Raw genomic sequence first — 19,200 nt, 5'->3', positions numbered from 1 at the left:
TTCTGCTGTTCACAGAGAAGATGATTTATCCAAGCTTGGCCAGCTCCTTTATTCTCTGAGCTTTGTTGGCTCCTGCTTTCTGTACAGGTGAGCAGGGATATGAGCTTGAGCCTCCCTGATCATACTCAGCCAATCTATCAGTTCCATCATATTGGTGCTATGAGCTGGAGACTTGCCTATTAAGCCATCTGGCTTAGAGGATCGCAAATGTTTTGCTGTACGGAGAGAAGCAAACCGCCGCCCCACACAAATCACCTCCCTGTGCTCTTCTGGTGACATCTTGTGCAAGATCTCTGCTGCTCCAGCAGACAGCCTGTTTGTTCAGCATCCACCCTCATTTGCACGCACAAAGCTTAGACCAGGGGGGGTTAGACCATGGGTAGGCAAACTAAAGCCCGGGGGCCAGATCCAGCCCAATCACCTTGTGGGGCATAGGAATTCATTCATTTCCCCCCTCCTTCAAAATATAGTCTGGCCCCCCACAAGATCTGAGGGACAGGGGACCGGCCCCCTGTTAAAAAAATTAGCTAACCCCTGGGTTAGGCCATGGCTGGATGAAGACTTTTAGAGATCTTTAGAGACCCTATAGCACTGAACAGATTATGGTGCCCTGACTGTATTATTTCAAAACAAAAATGAAAGAGTAACTTATGCAGGAGTTATGTTCCAGGGATTGCATCTAAAGCCAAAATTCTGTATTGTCAATGATGGGTGGAATTGCCGAAGTCATTTTTCCAGGAAACGTGCTCCCTCTCCATTATATATATATATATATATAGGAGATGCAGAGGAGGAGATGTTGGCAGGTCTGGGAGGGGGTAAAACCTCTAAGGAGGTGAATTCCATTACGTCTTGTTGAAGACTGAGCATACTGTTGGGGATGGGGACTCAGTGTGTGCATGTGGAATGGAAAAAGAGGGAATTGTGTAATATGGGGGTATCATGGAAGAGAGCATGGCTAGTGGATGGTTGGAACTCTGAACAGAAGCACTGCATTCTACAACCTTTTTTGCCGGTCCCAGCCAATCTCTGAAGTCGGAATAACTGGCCATACATAGGATTATGTTCATCGCACAAAGAGGCAGGTTCTACAGCCAGGGCACCCAGTTGCTGAATACAATCAGATTTAACAAGCATCTGCCTGTCCTAGTCCAGCTTTCTTTTCAAAGCAAATATGAAAGACCTTCCTTCTTTTTTCCCCTGTAAGGCATTTGATGAGAAGGTTAATAACACACATTAGGTAGACAAGTGCCAAAGCTTTCCTCCTCCTTTTGATTTTGCAAGGCTTTAATCTTTGTTCCAGCTGTTCTAACCATCTGGCAGGGGCACTCAGAGGGGAATCTCTAAAGAGGATGACATGCACTCAGTAGCCACGATACCACTGATGGTTCTTCCTGTGCTGAAATGCTTGTCTGGAGCCAACCTCTCCAACCAACTGGCAGCTTTGTTGGTTCAGTCAGGGGTTGCCAACCCTTTGGGGGGGCAGTAGACACATTTGGTGCTGTGGGTTAAACCACAGAGCCTAGGACTTGCCGATCAGAAGGTCGGCAGTTCGAATCCCCACGACGGGGTGAGCTCCCATTGCTCGGTCCCTGCTCCTGCCAACCTAGCAGTTCAAAAGCACGTCAAAGTGCAAGTAGATAAATAGGTAAGGCGGGAAGGTAAACGGCGTTTCCGTGCGCTGCTCTGGTTTGCCAGAAGTGGCTTAGTTGTGCTGGCCACATGACCCGGAAGCTGTACGCCGGCTCCCTCGGCCAGTAAAGTGAGATGAGCGCCACAACCCCAGAGTCAGCCACGACTGGACCTACTGGTCAGGGGTCCCTTTACCTTTACCTAGACACATTTTGAGAAAGTAATCAACTAAGTTTTATTCAGAGAGAACCCACTGAAATCAATGAATGCAGTGAAGCTAGGTCCATCAGTTTCAATGAGCCCATGCTGAGTAAAACTTGACTGACTACCATCCATCGGCATCAGCCCAAAATTGGCTATGTGAAATTGTTGTTGTTGTTAATGTTAGAATCGTGGAGTGTGCTGCAGGTTAGCAAGTGATGGGACTTGGAGGCAGGACCTGCTGCCTCTGTGGATTCTGCCGCCTGAGGTGGTTGCTTCACCTTGCCTGATGGGTGGACCTGCCCTGCTTAGTAAGGTCCATTGCTTATCGTGGTGGTCCTAGCATGGGGAAGGGCCATAGCTCAGTGTCAGAGAATCTACCTTGGAAGCAGAAGGTCCCAGGTTCAATCCCCAGCATCTCCAGGTAAGGCTGTCTGAAATTTGCGTCAGCCTCGATAGCTCAACTGGTTAGAGTGTGGTTCTGGGAATGCTGCATGTTCTTTCATTACAGGGGGCTGGACTAGATGATCCCCAGGGTCTCTTCTGTGGGATGTAAACACAGGAGCAGTCAATGACAACATTCCTAGAGTGTACATGTTAGAACATGGGGAGGGATGTCTGTCTAGCAAGTAGGTAAACTTCCTGGGGACGGACTTCCTCCGCATGTGACCAGAGGTAGGTGTGGCCTCACCTGGCAGGTAAATGATAAAAGCACAGGGCAGGCAGCCATATCTCTCTCTCTCATCTTCATCTACTGAAGGAGCAACATGCCCTCTTGGCTCTCAGCCAAGAGAGGACAGTACTATCTTCCTATAAGATAGATTCTGAGCGTATTTTACCTTTTTTAAGCTGTCTGCCTTCTGGGATCACATTGTGAACAGCACGTGAGTAAACTCTTTTATACTTTTATAAAGACTGGGTCGTGTCTTGTATTTTAAGAGGGAACAAAGGGGAAATTACCAGAGTAATTATTATAGAGGTTCTAGCGAACCTGTGCAGACGTTACCGTTGCGAACTTAAAGGGGAATGTATATAAACTCTGCTGATATTTTGGGAACTTGTTAACACAAGTTGGATAAGGATATAATTAGTCAATATATCCTCTCCTGCACCCCTGAACATTCCCACATCTTCCAACTCTACAATTCTATGATTCAATCCAGAAAGCTGCTACTGGACAGTGTAGACAATACAGTCACACCCCGGGTTACGGACGCTTCAGGTTGTGCGTTTTTGGGTTATGGACGCACTGAAACCCGGAAGTACCAGAAGGGGTTACTTCCGGGTTCTGGCACTCATGCATGCACAGAAACACTAAATTGTGCATGCGCAGAAGCGCGAATCACAACCCGCGCATGTGCAGACACGGTGCTGTGGGTTGCAAACACTGTGGCTTGCGAACGTGCATGCTGCACGGATCATGTTCACAACCCGAGCGTCCACTAGATGGACCAATGTTTTGACTGCATAAGGCAGTTCCTACAAGTGTTCCTGATGTTGGGAAAGATGGAGGGCACAAGGAGAAGGGGACGACAGAGCACGGGATTGTTGGACAGTGTTCTCGAAGCTATCAACATTAGTTTGAACCAAACTGCGGGAGGCAGTGGAAGACAGGAGTGCCTGGCGTGCTCTGGTCCATGGGGTCACGAAGAGTCGGACACGACTAAACGACTTAACAACAACAACAAGTGTTCCTACAAATACTCTGCATGTGACAGTGACAATAGCTGTATATCCAGGGAAAGCGACCCCCGCCAGACCAGCTCTCTCTCTTCCCTCTCTGGCTCTTTTCCAACAAACCTTCCTCGAAAGAAGGATTAAATGTCTTCTCCCTCGACTGTCTCCGTCCCTTTATTGATCTGCGCTCAAATGCCTTGGCTAAATATATCCGCCTGCGCTCTCACATCTAGGTTAACCTGTCTCGTCCAGGTCGCTTCCTAGGAGTTCCTTCTAGGAAAGTCACCCAGCGCTGAAGATGTAAGGCGAGGCGGCGTCTCCTTTCTATATGTGTCTTATATTTCTCACCTGCCTTTCCGCCCTGTCCAAGCAAGGACAAACCTGAGCGAGAGACGCCCCGGTCTGGCCGCGAGGGGGCGCAGCGTCACCCTCGTCCTGCGCTCCCAAGAATCATAAGCCGTCCTGAGGCAGATGCCAGAGACTGATGGCTCGCCGGTGGAAGCGGCCGCCTGGACTCCCAGCTGCGCGCCGCCACCATCGCCGGCCGGAGGAAACACGTGCAAGGCGCACACACGCGCTCGCTTAGCGGCTTCTGCAGTGGGGCGAGGCGGCTGCCCGGCTCTGCTTGCCTCCCGGCTCTGCTTGCCTCCCTCGCGGGCTTCTCTGCTGCAGGAGACCGTGCGGGGTTGCAAAGATGTGAAGAGCAGGGAGGGTCTCTCTGCGCGTGGGGAACGCGAACGGGCTGCTAAGGGAGCGCAGATCGGACTTCTGGTGAGGCCAGAGGGATCCCCCTCTCCTCCCCCACACGCCACGATCCGCCCTCCCACCTCCGGACAGGTAAGCTGGATCCATCGCCTCCCGCGTTTGCGATGGAGAGCGCGCCGCGCGCAAAGATGGGTGTCAAGAGGACAGGGTTGTGTGTGTGTGTGTGTAATACCAGGTGCCTAGTTCCCCCTCAGTCCGCCCCGCCCTCCACCGCGGGGAGGGAGCCCCTCTACCTCTGCAAGTTTAAGAAAGTCACCTTGACCTGACAGCCACCAGGGTCGTTCCTGGCAAGTCTTCGATATCGCCCTTCTCCCTTTTAAATGAATGGGGCTACTGGCTTCTCTGGAAGGTGGGCTTGATGAGATGTGGGTCACCCCCTGTTCGCAGCAGGGAAGTGTGCCTTTGTGTATGTGTGCTGGGAGGGGGAGGGAAATCTAATGTATATGTGTGTGCGTGTGTGAATAAACAATGCTAGGAATCGCCCCCGCCTTCTCTAAAGTATGTTAATTCTCTAAAATGGATGTGCTTCTTCGCCTAATCCGCTCTCGCTGCAAATGCATGGCGGTGGTGCTGGTGAGTGGGGCGGAGGGTGGGGGGGGGGAGCGGAGTAATGCGGGCAGAGCCCCAATTCCCAGTTAAATGCCAGATCAGCTGTTACTTAAAAGGAGGAGATTTTTAAAAAATGTAATAGCTTGCTGCCAAAGAGAAATCCACCCCCCCTTCCCGTTGTTGTTGTTGTTTGTTGTTGGAGAACCTTCCTGACAAAAGAAGCCCCCTCCCCCTCCTCAACGCCGCTGCTTCGTAATAGTGCAGACGGACAAAGCGAGCGCACGTGCGAGTGTGCGGGCGCCAGGGTGCGCCACCCCCGGAGGGCAAAATTGCAGAGGATGACGCCCCCTGCAACACTTGGCGATGGGAAGTGCCTCCACGCACAGACTTATCGCTGGGTTTTGTTTTGGGGTTTTTTTTGCGGGGAGGGATCTAAAGGACTGAGATTTGTGCTATGAAAGGGCTCAGTCGCCCTAGAGAGACAAATCATCCGCTTAGGGAGGAGAAATGAACAGGGCTTTTGCGGTTAGGAAAGTGATGGGGAAAGTATGAAATGGAATGACGGATGGGAAGGTGGTATAAGGACCTGGCAGGCAAATCAGGGTGAATGCAGGACGGAATTTCTCCTATAACCATTGACAAAGAAAAGAGTATAAATGATGCTCAGTGTGGACTACATATAATCTAACCTCCGCTTAAGGTTTGTGCAAGCACATCAGGATAAATGCTCACTAAGCCCTTAGTCTCTCTCTCTCTCTTTCCATTCTTTACCATAAAATATATAAATTTAATATGAAATTTATTCTATATATTTTTTCCTGCCCTTCTGATGGCTGACGCAACCATGAAAAGCCAGAACTACATTGGGGTGTCTCTAGATCCATTGGAATGATGGGCTTAAGTTAGTCATGTCCTTTCATCTCAATGGGTCTGTGTTGAGGATGATGGGCATTAGAGGCAGCCCAATTAAAATTCAACACATCACACTCACACAAAATATACAAGGCAACTCGTAGCAGCTGAAGTTTAGGCATGGGGTTAAAATTTACAGGTTAGCTGAAACAAAAGGCTTCCTGAGCTGGATACCTTTTGTCATATGTCATAACACTGTAATTGAGAGACGGTGGATCTCTTTGCTAGGAGAGCAGGTGTTGTAGCTGAGGCTCAATTGTGCACCTGAACTGGAAGGTGGACATCCATACTGTACATTCAAAGCTCTCTTATACTGCTTTAACAGTCATGGCACCCCCCCCCAAAGAATTCTGGGAACTGCAGCTTGTGAAGAGCCTCCTAACACCTCCCAGAACGCTTTGCAAACTGTGAACTCTTGCATAACTGCTTAGAGTGGTATGTGATCACCTTAAATGTCTGCTGTGGGTGTGACCTTTTGAAGCCCCCAATTCACCTTTACCAGGAATTCCCCAGAGATCCTCATGCAAAATGCATCTTCTCAAGCTCATCCCTCTTCAGGAGTCCCTTCAGTCTGCATTACAGGTCTGATAATAAGGCGGACCTCTCTTGCTGGGTTGTTTGAAAGGGAGTGCAGAAAGTGTGGGCATGAAATGCTCAAAAATGCTGTCTGAAATGTTGATTTTTATTGCATATGTTAAATGCATAAAAAGAATGTAATGGTCTTGAAAAGGAAAGCCAACCAGACTGGGATTTGTGCACGAAAATAGGAAGCAGGAGGGTGGCTTTTCATAATAGTCCTGAGATACTGCACATGAAATCCTGTGGCCATTGAAAGAATGCTAATGGGAGAGTTGGGACTTGATGGTAAAGCCCAGGCTTTGCCTACAAAAGGTCGTTGCGTCTCCTGGAAGGCTGTGCAGATTCCCATCCAAAACCCTGAAGAGGCACAGCTAGCTAGTGGCTACTCAATACTGAGTTAGCTGGACCAGTTGTCTGGCATAGGTAGCTTCCTGTCAGTCTCAAGCATTTACATTGCAAGGGGTTAAATAGCTGAGGCATAGAGCACATCCTTCGATTGGCCACGGGTCCTAGCTTGAAGGTTCAATCCCTAACATCTCCAGGTAAGACTCAGAAAGCCGGCCTGCTTGAAATCTTGGTCAGCTGATGTCAACTAGTATAGACAATATTGTGCTCTATTAGCTTTATCAGCATAAAGGAGTGATATGGCCCAGTGGCATAGAGGGGAGCCACAGGGACAGTTGCCCTGGGCACAAAATTGTTAAGGGTTGCAAAATTTCAACTTCCAGTGCTGCCTCAATACATCTGTGTGCTTCCATCGCTGGGCTCCGTTGAAAACAGCTTCTCTGTGCAAACCAGGAAATGTCCTCTCTAGACAACAGAATGATTTCTTTTCTTATCTCTGCGGCTGCATTCTCCTGGGTGATGTGGATGCTGTTAGGCCGTTGAATGCGCATGCATACTCTGTCCATTTTCCTCCCACCCACCCCTCTGTGTGGCCCCGGGCGCTGGCAACCCACACTAAGCCACTGATGTGGCCTGGAACTTGAACCTCATTGTTCAAGTCTATGCATATCTACTCCTATTAAATGAGATTTCCTTCCAGGTAAGTGTGAAAAGGATTGCAGTTGCCGTCTCTGAGCCTGGCTGCTGTCACCTGCTGCTTGCAAGCCCAATGTCCAGCGTGCTGTTTCAAAGATTCAAGCAGAGGTTTTATCCCAGCCATGGTTTCAATTCCCAACAGCCCATGCTTAACAGTCATGGATGATGGGAGTTGCAACTTGGTGTAATCTGGAGGGCTACAGGTTTCCTGGCTTCCTCTTGGAGAACATTGAGCAGGAGGTACTACTAGGAATGGAGATTAGGATCTTCTACACGGGAAAGCTTGTGTTTTGCTACTATTCCATGGGCTCTCCACTACACCATTGTCTGCCTTGTTTGACACTGTCTAAGTGTTGCCCTTACAATCTGTTTATACAGTACTTGCTATCTGCTTCCCCACTGAACTGTTCTACTCCAGAGGCATTGCTGTATCCCCTGTTAAATGGAAAGAACTGTGGCCCTTCCCTACTTAGAGGCTGGGTACTCCCATAAAATAATGGCCCTAAGACAGAACTTTCCAAACTGTTAGTGTGTCACACGAATGCTCTCTGTGCCCCTCCCAGGGCTGGAAAGGGGATAGTTTAACCTTTGGTTTGCTAGTAAAACTGAATTACTGTGCCGTGAAATGATGCATGTCTAAAAAGTGTGTCACCAACATGAAAAGTTTGGAAAGCTCTGCCCTAAAAGGTTACCATGAATATCTTGTTCATCAGCATCTGATCCCTAGACCTGAGCATAATCAACAGAAATATGGTGTCCAGATTAAGGGAAGTCATAGTGCCACTCTATTCTGCCTTGGTCAGGCCACACACGGAGCACTGTGTCCAGTTCTGGGCAACACAATCTAGGAAGGATATTGACAAGCTGGGAAGTGTGCAGAGGAGGGAACCAAGATGATCAGGAGCAGGGAAACCAAGTCTTATGAGGAAAGGTTGAAGGACCTGGGGATGTTTAGCGTGTAAAGAGGAGACTGAGAGGAGATATGATAGCAATCTACATATGCAGCATCTCAAGGGCTTTCACATGGAAGATGGAGCAAGCTCGTTTTTTCCTGTTCTGGAGACCCAAAGCAATGGTTTCTAGGTACAAGAAAGGACATTCCGACTAAACATCAGGAAATACTTTCTGACAGCAAGAGCTGTTTGACAAGTCTCCCTTGTGGGGTTGTGGACTCTGCTTCCTTGGAGGTTTTGATGGCCATCTGCATGGATGCTTTAGTTTAGATTTATGCATGGCAAAGGGTTGGACTTGACCCTTGGGATCCCTTCCAACTTTGTAGTTTTGTGATTCTGTGATTCCATCTACAGATGCTGTGACCCCAAAGATACAGGACTTGTAAAAGGCTAAGTGGAAACTGACCTCCCATTTCAGGCAGCATCAGTTGGTTAGCCAGGAAGGAGAGAGATCTGAATATCTATGCTGATTTTATATATCTTGTAGTCTATTCACTGTAAATAAAGGGTCTCTTAGCCAAGAGGATCTGAAGACCCCCACACTTAACACTGGGTCAAGATCACAGAGAATATCATCATTATTGCCTATATGCCGGAGGAGACAAGTTATTTGGTAAACCCACTTAGAGACTGCTTTCCCTGGTGCCTTCACACATTTGGTAGGAGGCACTAAAAAAAAAGAAAAAGAAATGGGCTTTAATGCTTACAAATCACCTCTGTTTTCTGAGAAAATGACATACATGAAACAAATGTTGGGGGATTCTGAATACCAGTTGTTGGAAACCACAGGAAGGGAGACAAGGACCACTGGGCTGATCCAGCAGGCTCTTCTTATGTTCTTATGTTCTGTTTCGAAAAGTGGGTGGAAGCAACTGAGAAAGGGCATGTGAATTTCAGTGGTGGTGGGGTGTGGGTGGTTTAGCTATCAAGATTTTCGTGTGTGAGAGAGAGAGAGGGAGGGAGAGAGCGCACTCCCGGAATGGCAGGACTCAAAGGTTTTTCTACCTCAAGGAGTCAAGGGCTGAACCCCTTCCGTATTGTCAGTACCCTTTCAGCTTTTTCAGACCCAGCTGACATTGTTTTAATTGTGGTTCTTCTCTGCCTTTGTCTGCATCTGCGTTAATATGGATATTTTATTATTGTTTTATTGTCCAGCTGATTATAGATAGCTGCAGTGGGTGCCTTTCCGGATGTAAACATGTGATATAAACAGTTCCAGTGAATAAAAAAATAAACACAGTGTTAATTTTTTACAACTGTTCATAGGAATATAGGAAGCTTTCGGGTGCCAAGTTAGACCACTGATGCATCTAGCTCAGTACTGCTGGCATTGACTAACAGTGGCTGCCCAGAGTTCCAGTCTTCACCAGCCCTTCCCAGAACTCCCCCCCCCATGCAAAACAGGTAGTTACCACTAAGCCAGGAGCTCCCCCCCCCCCCCGAATGTGCTCCTGATGTGTGCGCCTACTCTCTTCTAGTGATCTGAATGCTGTGGGATGATTTTGGGGAGATTAGTAAGTGGAACATGTCATCGTTTAGCAAGGGATTGGACACTTACTGGCTTCTTTTTGGCTCCCTTCCAACAAACTGCATGATCTTACTTATCCTCAGTTACCCTGGAGGTAAGCAAGGTTTTCTAAGGATGGGTTGGGAATGAGCTGAAGGAGAAAAGGGGATATTTTATGCTGCTTTCCCCCAAATTGTTAACACTAAACAGAATCACTCTGACCTGTCTGTCCACTATAGAGTCAAACAGCTTCCCGAGTGTCACATGTGCTTACCAAAATTACAGCTGTTGGGTTGTTGTAAGCCTGCATTTGTTTCCAAAAGCCTGGTATTTGTGGGTACTGAGTGTGCTGTGGAAAGCAATCTGCCAAAAAGCAAATGGCTGGTGTGGTGTAGCAAGTGTGGTCTGCCAAGTCCCAAGTTCAGATCTCGCCACTGCATCAGCTCAGCAGACAGAGACATAAAGCAGCCCCCATTGCTTAGCCCCCAGATGCAACAGGAAGAAGAGGATAACAACATCTCACCTCATTGAATTGTTGTATGGAGCACAGAGATAATGGGTTCCGGTTACAGATAGGTAGCCGTGTTGGTCTGCCATAGTCAAAACAAAATAAAAAAATTCCTTCCAGTAGCACCTTAAAGACCAACTAAGTTAGTTCTTGGTATGAGCTTTCGTGTGCATGCACACTTCTTCAGATACACTGAAACAGAAGTGGGCTCATTCATACTGTTGTTTAACATGGACAGCAAGCTTCAGGAGCCTTCATTGTCCACATGATGTTCTCTTCCATCATTGCCTTTCCCCTTCCACATTCTGGATTTAAACAACAGTATGGATGTTTCCCATGTCTCTGAAACATGCTCAACAAAATTAACATTATTATTGTTACATATTTAAAGATTCTCAAAAGTTGGGAGAAATATGTCACAGTACAGTGAGTTGGGCCCTGTTTTCTTAGGAAAATTGGGCCAGACAATCTGTCCACCTGTCCTAATATTGTGTGTCCACCCATCTTGATATGGTCCACCTTGATTGACAGGTGCTGTTCAGGATTCTAGGCAGACGTCTTTCTCATCACCTGCCAGCCAGTCCTTCCAGTTGTAGATGTCAGGGTTTGGACCTGGCACTTTCTGTCTGCAACACTTGCACTTCCCCCCTGAGATGTCCCAGCCTTGTTATAGAAAGTCTCTCTGCATGTACAAAGAGTCTTCTTTGTACATACCACCTATGGTAACCTGATGAGCTGAGCTTCAGATCAGGCCATTGCTCCCCAACTAATCTAGAGAAGGACCTTTTGTTTCCATTTCAAAGTACTGAGAATTGAGGCTGCTTTAGTGACCTGGCCAGACTTTCATGTAGTGAAGCCAGCCAATGCCTGGACTGAGCAGTAGCTGAGTAGCAGGGACATATGCTTTTTATGCAGAAGGTCCCAGGTTCAATCTCTGTTATCTCCAGGTATGGCTGGGAGAGACCTTTTGTCTGCAACCCCTGAGAGCAGTTGCCAAGTCATAGAACCATAGAATTGCAGAGCTGGAAGGGATCCCAAGGATCATCTCGTTCAACTTCCTGCGATGCAGGAATCTCAGCTAAATCATACATGACAGATGGCCACCCTGATGTAGATGCAACACATCTAACCAGCTCTAAGGAAGGAGAGTCCACCACCTTCCGAGGGAGTCCGTTCCACTGTGGAACACCTCTTCCTGAGCTAGATGGGCCAAGGATTTAACTTGGTCTGACCCATCTGCTAACGTTTGGCTTTCTCTGGGGCTCCTTCAGTCCAGGACGACTGCCCTTAGGAGGGTCACTCACCGCTGATCGCCCCCTGCCTTTATCTCCTGTTAAGGAACAGGGACGATTCCGGGACTCGACCAAGTGGCGAGAGCCGCGTGTTGCGTGCTGGAGAGGAGGGGCGGAAGCGGAGAGAGGCGCCAGGAGAAGGCGAAGGAGGAGAAGGCAAGCGCGCTTTGCTGGGCTTTCGGAGCCTCGACTCTCCGCGCGCGCCGGGCAAGAACCCAGCGAAGGTGGCCGGGCGCCGCTCCTCCTTTCTCTCCCCATCACCTGGCGAGCAGGAGGCGGCGACGGGCGAAGGGAAGGTCTGGCGTTGGTATCGGCCAGGGATCCGAGATCTGATTCTCTAGGCAGGGAAGCGGCGAGGGGAGGAGGCAGATCTCCTCCTCTCCTCCTTTCCAGCCGTTTGTCTCTTTGCCACCAGAGAGAGAGAAAAAAAGAAAGAAAGGCCAGTTGCTCTTGTCAGGGAGGGGAGGCAAGACCTCCCGAAGCTCCAGGGCATCGCTTCTCCCTCTGCCTGGCAGTGAAGGAATTCTGCATCCCGGCTGAAGCATCCTCTCTCCTCTCTCTCTCCTGAGCCATCCTTGTCTGGACCTGACACTTCACGCCAGGCTGTGTCTGGGATTCTGGAACGGGGTAAGGTAATAGAGATGGGAGAAGGTGTGTGTTTGGGGGGGGGGAGAGGTGGTTCTGCCTAAAGCATCCTAAAGGTGAGCCTGAACGGGTCGCAGCAGGGATGCAACCTGTATATATGTGTTTATTGCGGGAGATGGGGAGGGGGAAATGCCCATCTTGCACGCCCGCCTTTCTTGAGGCTGCTAATGCCAGGTAGGAAATGCAGGCTCATCTAAGGGGCAAATCCAGTTAATTCGAAGTTGCTACTGGGGCTCAGAAGGTGGCTTGGCATCCCGTCCTGGTTTGCATTGGAAAGGACAGGGGGTGCATTGGGGGGGGGGGGGGGTCCGGGTTACGATTTTATTTTTTTTAAGCAGTAGCGGGTGCTGCTGTTGAAATGAGCCTGAGGGAAAGGGATGGCGGTGTGGAAGGGGGTCTCTCCCCACAGACACACACTCCCCCTCAGTGCCCTGTGCCACAGACCTCTTCTCGTGACCTTGGGGAGCAAAGCGCTGGTTAGCGTTTCGCGCTTCAGATTTCTTTCTGTGTGACGGGGGCTGCGGGTCTGGTGTTTGCTATTCTCCCTTACTTTGCGCGGCTGTCAGAAGGCTCTCGGAACGCCGAGCAAACACAAATCAGCGGTTTAGATGAGAAAGGCAGAAATGATGGTATAGGTTCTATAACAAATCTGCACAATGTATAGAATGACAAAAAAAAAAGCAAAAGCGAGCCTCCACTTCGTTAGCAACTCTCCCCCTCCCTCCCCACACACTTTGGCATATAGGGGTTGTCATGGATGCCTTAACCCCCCACTCCTTGATTATTTAAATGCCAGCCTCTGTTCCCTTTCGTTCATCGCCTATCAAGCAAGGAGCTGGCCTCGGTCGCGGGCTGAGCCATTGTCGAATGTTCAGAACCACGGACAGCTCCCACAAGCGGCTGGGCGAAAAAAACGGGAGCGAGGGGAAAGGGAGAATTGAGTAGCGTGCGCCTGGATAAGTGAAGACGGCATTTAAATTTAGCCCGTGGGCTTCAGAAGATTAGCCGCATCTTTCTGGGGAAATCGACTGAACCTGTGGCATGTCTTTCTCCTGGGCTGCGAGGACATAAAGGGATGCATTGTACTGGCTCACCCCAGTGACCCCTGGGTTCCAGGTCTTCAGATGCTAGCAGGTCTCAGTAGGCTACTCAAGATCCCTTGGGAATGGGTTTTGTCGGTCCTTGTGGTCTTTAATGACTCTGTTGTTACGTTCATCTGCTCAAGCCTTTTCACTCAATGATAATTACTTCAGAACACACACACACACACACACACACTGCACACAGATCTTCAACACTATCCTTACAGTTGCAAACATCAATTAGATGCCCCACTAATAAAGCCTGCATTGGGGATATTTTGAAAAATTACCGGCTTTGTGAGCATGGCAGGGTTGTTTAAGGCAATTAAGGTGCAAGTGATCTTTGTTAACTGCTGGTGATCATACTCTTTGTGGCATGCAGAATATGGTAGCCAACAAATGCTACCTGCTGCCACATTCCACAATTGGACTGCACATATGAGAGCAGAGCAGGTTTTATTTTCAAACTCAAGCATGGGGTTATTTCAGATTAGGTAACATGGATCTTTCAGACCCACCACCTCTAAAAGTACGCTTCTGGATTCTTCTACGCTGGATTTTTAAAATTCTAGGTTAGGAATCACAAATCTATTTTAGTTGGTGCATAACTTTGCACTGTGTGTTCAGTGAAGGTAATAATCTACAGCATCATTGGGGGGCAGTTATTATTATTTCCAATTTTATTGATGAAAAACATCAGGCTCAGCAAGATTGTCTTGCTCAGAAATGCTCAGCTGAAATGCACTCACATTAGATTGTACATGTCAACTGCTGTGCAAGGATTACTTCTGCATTTATCCCCAGGTTGCTGTAAATGTATTTCCAAGGAGTAACTTGCTGGATGTAACCTACCGATAGATAACTACAGTCAAAGTAACAGCATGAGGAAGGGCATAGCACCCATTGCTTTGTTATTTATTAATGTATATACCACTTGCATGCCAAAATGGCTTCTAAGTGATTTACAAGTGTAAAATCAATTATGAAACACCCACACATTAAATTAAAACATGCAATAAAACAGTTCCATCAAAATATGAAAAAAACCCATTATTAAAATATATAATAATCCATGCCCATCAAGAAGCATTACGATTCAAACAGCTGAAAGATTAATTCAGATAATTAGATCAGGAAATTCACACTCAGGGTTTGTCTAATTCAAGTTTGTGTCTCCAAAAGCCGACAGAATTCCAATACCGAGGGGGCTGCTTGTATTTTGGTATGGAGAGCATTCCACAACATGGGTGCTTCCAGTGAAAAAGCCTGCCTCTGTGTTACCACGAGCTGATACTCATCAGGCTGTGGCAAAACTAACTAGGTTCCGTTTGCTGATTTTAATGCCCTTATTGGACAGTGGGGAGAAAGACGGCTTTTCAGGTAACCTGGTGCAGAGTTCTTTAGGGCTTTATATGGAAGTCGCATGACTTACTTGCATAGGAGGTTCTGTGGCTAATAGGCAGTCAGTGCCAGAGCCCCAAACACTGGTGTGCCCAATAAGGAGCATCTTTACTGCAGTCGAGCCTTTAAACCATCTTAGAATGGGGAAAACAAAATGACATTAGGCTAAATCTTGCAGAAATGTAACTGATCCACTGAACAAGGAACACAACAGAAGGCTGCATGTCCACTGTTGGGGACTACCGCCCTGCACCAAAGTAATGAGCAATAATCACTCAAGAGGGAGGTACACTTTGTTGTGAGTTTCATTGGCCACCCAACAGGTTATCAATGCTGTCTGATTACTTGGCATGTGGCAATTAGTGACAAATGCATCCCATTCCATTTGGAATTGCCAGTGTGGGGTTTCCATTTCACAGAGACCTCTTTCTATACATGGCCTATTGTGTTCCAAAGGCCTCTGGGGAGAAAAGCCGATCTGAGACTTACACACTTGCTGCTGGAATTCTGTCTTGGCTCTCACAATAACGACAGTGGCACGGCTGGCTCTCTTTATAACCGAATCAACCTTATGAGCTACTTGATGCTATCTGGGAGGTGGCAGCAACAGAAATCCCTTAGCAAAGTAAATAAGGCAAAGCTGCCTGGTGACAGTTATTATTGGCACAGATGTATGAGCCTCCCAAGTATTTAAGCAGAATGTACGTAATTCTAAAGAAGTGAAGCATTGTTGGGAGGTTGATGTGGGTAGGCAGTAGGAGTCTTGCTGGTTTAATTCCCATTTGTTTTGGTCGACTCAAGCATCTTTTGGTCTCTTGAGCAGGTGTTGCATATTCTTGCTGTCTTACTGTTTTAAATGCATCTTTTCGTGCTCACTTACTTCCTTGATCTGTTAGAATTTAGAAGAGTCCATTTGCTTTTGAAAAGAGAGTGCCAGAGAATTATGGGTTATATATATAAATTATATATATAAAACTAGTATCTGTTTATTTACAAATGTACATGCTGAGTTGATGTAGGCAGTCCGGCAGTGTCAGTCTTCAAAGCGGCATTAGTCTTGCCAACTCTCAAGGAAACAGTCTTTATTAGTAGCCTTCCCCTTCCAAAGCCAATACTTCCCAGCCATCTCAATAACTCTGCAATGTGTATCTCCTTCACTAACTATGTTCCAGCCACCATAATAATTTGCCTTCAACATCCACCCAGTTAGGTGGAAGGGTGTTTTATAACTAGAAGACACCAGCTGTAAATGCTGATTTAAGAAAACATCATCTAGACATCGGTGTCCATTAAATCATAGAATTGTAGAGTTGGAAGGGACCCCAAAGGTCAACAAGTTGAACCATCTGCATTGCAGAAATCTATAAAGAAGCATCTTTAGCTCTTGGTTCATAAAACCAAGAGCTGACTCCATTCCCATTACAACATTTTTGTTTTTACAACAAAAGTGCTGACACCCAAAATATCCAACATATTCATTTTCCTAGTTGGCTTGACGTGACACTTCCCATATCTGTGCTTCTTCCCCGATGGTTTTGCCTTGAGATATTGCAGATTGTTGGGTAAGCATTTTTGGACTGGAATGGGAAAGTCTAGCTGTTATATTAGCCCTATAATAATGTTTAACTAGGAGCAATAATGATCTGTCTCAAACCTTTATAGAGGTCTCAGCAGGCAGTTTTATACTAAGGTGTTTGTCAACTCTGGCTACAAAAATATGTGAGAATGGAGATAAGGCAAAAATATAAAGATAGCAGAGCCTGGAAATGATTGTGGACAGTGGAATACAAGCATAGTTAGTAGCATGAGTTAACCACCTGCATCTGAACATTTACGGCCCTCAATAAATATTCTGATGGCCCCTTTGCTGGCTTTATTTTCCTTTCTCAATTTATCAGTGTAACAACACAGTAGTGTATGATACATCTCCCATTCCCTTTTCAGTACTGTCATATGGCTGGTCTTTAAAAGGTCTAATCTAAAGCCCATTAAAGTGTGAGTTCAGTGCTGAGCAGCTGTGGAGTTTTAGAGCTGCAGCATTTGCGACTCATCAAAAACCAGATCAGGCTGGCAAAAGCCTTAAACAGCAACCCTGGGTCAACTCAAAGGTGGTGGTGGTGGGGAATCCTATCTGATTTACAGTTTAAGGTTTAACATGCCTTTACTTCTGCTGTGCAAGGTAGGGTGTGTGGGGGGATGAGGCAGGCCTTACTATGAAGCACCTTGAAGCAGTTGCTTTAGGACGTGGATAAGGGGAAAGATAGGTGGGTGTGATGTGGCCATCTATTTTGGATGCAAAAAGTATCTACAGCCAGCAGAAGACATTACAGTTATATATGTTTGTCTTTTGGGTCTAGGGATCTTCTTTCCATCTACCTATCCTTTGCTGTGGCTTGAAGAAACACAAGGGAAATGGTAATTAATACTGCAGGGCAAGGCAAATCAGGACCCTGGCCAGCTCCCAGTGGGCCCTGTTAGATGAGCTTTAGAAGATGTTGTCTCAGCAAAGGTTTAGTCTTGGGGTGACTGGTGCATTATCTCGATCAGAGTCCTCCTCTGGCCAACACCGGTAACCTGAGCCTGGGTGTACATTCCTAACCAGCTCTCTAGGCCTTAATAGATACTTGTGAATGGCTTAGCCCTATGCTTATGTTGCTCCCGCTCACCATTACCTCTTGTAAAAGACACAGAGAGCAAAAAACTTAAATATACCGCCACATTTTCTATCCATTTGCCTCCCCATTTATTTTCCATTGTCCCAAGACAGGATGCTCTTAGCCTGCATGTGAGCTGGGCTCTCAGTAGCTGCTCTACTTTTAGGTTAATCAGAGCTCTGGTATGAGTGTATTTTAGAAACGAGGCAAGAAGGCTGATAAAATATTTTTTACATCAGTTTAATAATATAGTCCCATTAACCATCCATAACATCTAGAGGTAGAATAGAAAAGACATTAAAATAAATTAGTTTCACAGGATTTCTGTAAGGGGAAATATAGGAATAGCAGTGCTGGGTTGGCACATCCTTCACGAGCCTTCTCAGTTCACCATTTATGGAACATCCTCTCCGGTGAGGTGTGTCTGCCCCCTTCTTTATTAACATTCCTTTTTACCCAGTCATCTTATGGCTGTAACCTTGAAATTATTAGCTGTGTGAGCATGTGATTGTTTGCAAATGTTTTTTAAATATGTTGGTATTTTATTTTTAATTGTATTGTGTTAGCACTGGCATGTTTGCTCTCCTTTGGGTGGAAGGGTGGGATATAAATTTAATAAAACTATCTTCTTCATCAATGTATTAGACATCTGTACAGCTGTGACTCTGCTGCACAGCTCAGGATATCAGCATCACAGCACAACTTCCCAGTTACTTTGGCTTGTCACGTTCTGACATGCTAGGCTCCTGTGTTGTTTGAAAGGCTCAACATTCACAGTTTTGCAGTTGTTTACACTCAAGCATCGAAGAAGCAGTACTCAAAAATGGAGACCCCCCCCCCAAAAAAATAGGTTTTTACAAAAAGAAAAACCAGCCTGAGCCGGAGTGGTTATAAATGCCCTTTTATGACTTACCACTTTATTCTGACCTTAAAGAACTGTTCTCTCGACTCTGTCTTTTCCTTCCACTTCCTGCCTGCGTTTATGTTTGTGAGCCTGACGAAGATGCTGGCCTCTGTTCATTTAAATTAATGTGAGCTGTTTGGGGAGACACTAATTAGACTGATAGATGGATTAAAACAATAGTCGCAGTATCACAGAATTGTAGAGTTGGAAACGACCACAAGGACAATCCAGTCCAACCCTCTGAATGGAGGAATCCTTTTACCCAACGTGGGACTCGAACCCACAGCCCTGGAGGAAATGGGTGGAGATGTTGCTTAGCAACCAGGCAGAGTGACATGATGATATTCACGTGCTTTGATCGGTTGTGCAGTTCTGATGAAGTTTTCCTCAGTATGCTTGCTTGATCCATGGTTTTAAGCTCGGTAATAAGTTGCAATAGACTGGAAAGAGAAGTTGCTGAATTGCAACTTATTACCAAACTTAAAAACATGGAGAGACCTGGTCTGAATAGAGACATTTGATTCTTATCTCATTATACATGATAAAGCTATTTTTAGCCATCTCACCCCTTGCTTTTTCCTGTAAGACCAATTGTAGTCGTTAACAATCGTCAACAGGTTTACCACACCTATCACCCAATCACCCATTCCCACCACCCTTCTGAGTAATACCCCTCCCCACCCTCTCACTATATACAGTGGTACCTCGGGTTACATACGCTTCAGGTTACAGACGCTTCAGGTTACAGATTCCGCTACCCCAGAAATAGTACCTCGGGTTAAGAACTTTGCTTCAGGATGAGAACAGAAATCGTGCTCTGGTGGCGCAGCGACAGCAGGAGGCCCCATTAGCTAAAGTGGTGCTTCAGGTTAAGAACAGTTTCAGGTTAAGAATGGAC

At 46.8% G+C, this 19,200-nt stretch overlaps 1 protein-coding gene across 5 annotated transcripts in view; it reads left to right on the top strand.

Annotated features, from left to right (window-relative positions):
- The first annotated feature begins 3,959 nt into the window (after positions 1-3,959).
- Positions 3,960-19,200, top strand: part of GRM5 (glutamate metabotropic receptor 5) — a 274,582-nt gene continuing 259,341 nt past the window's right edge. For 2 of the 5 annotated variants that reach the window (XM_079973383.1, XM_079973384.1), the window contains exon 1: positions 3,960-4,347. The gene's annotated coding sequence lies outside the window, so the exon portion shown is untranslated. Of the gene's footprint in view, positions 4,348-11,720; positions 12,244-19,200 lie in introns of those variants that run through there. The other 3 variants (XM_079973382.1, XM_079973380.1, XM_079973381.1) reach the window with 3 other exon arrangements.

Source organism: Podarcis cretensis (assembly GCF_951804945.1).
Source record: "Podarcis cretensis genome assembly, chromosome: 4".
Lineage (NCBI taxonomy): Eukaryota > Metazoa > Chordata > Lepidosauria > Squamata > Lacertidae > Podarcis > Podarcis cretensis.
This window is presented reverse-complemented; position numbering and strand designations above follow the sequence as displayed.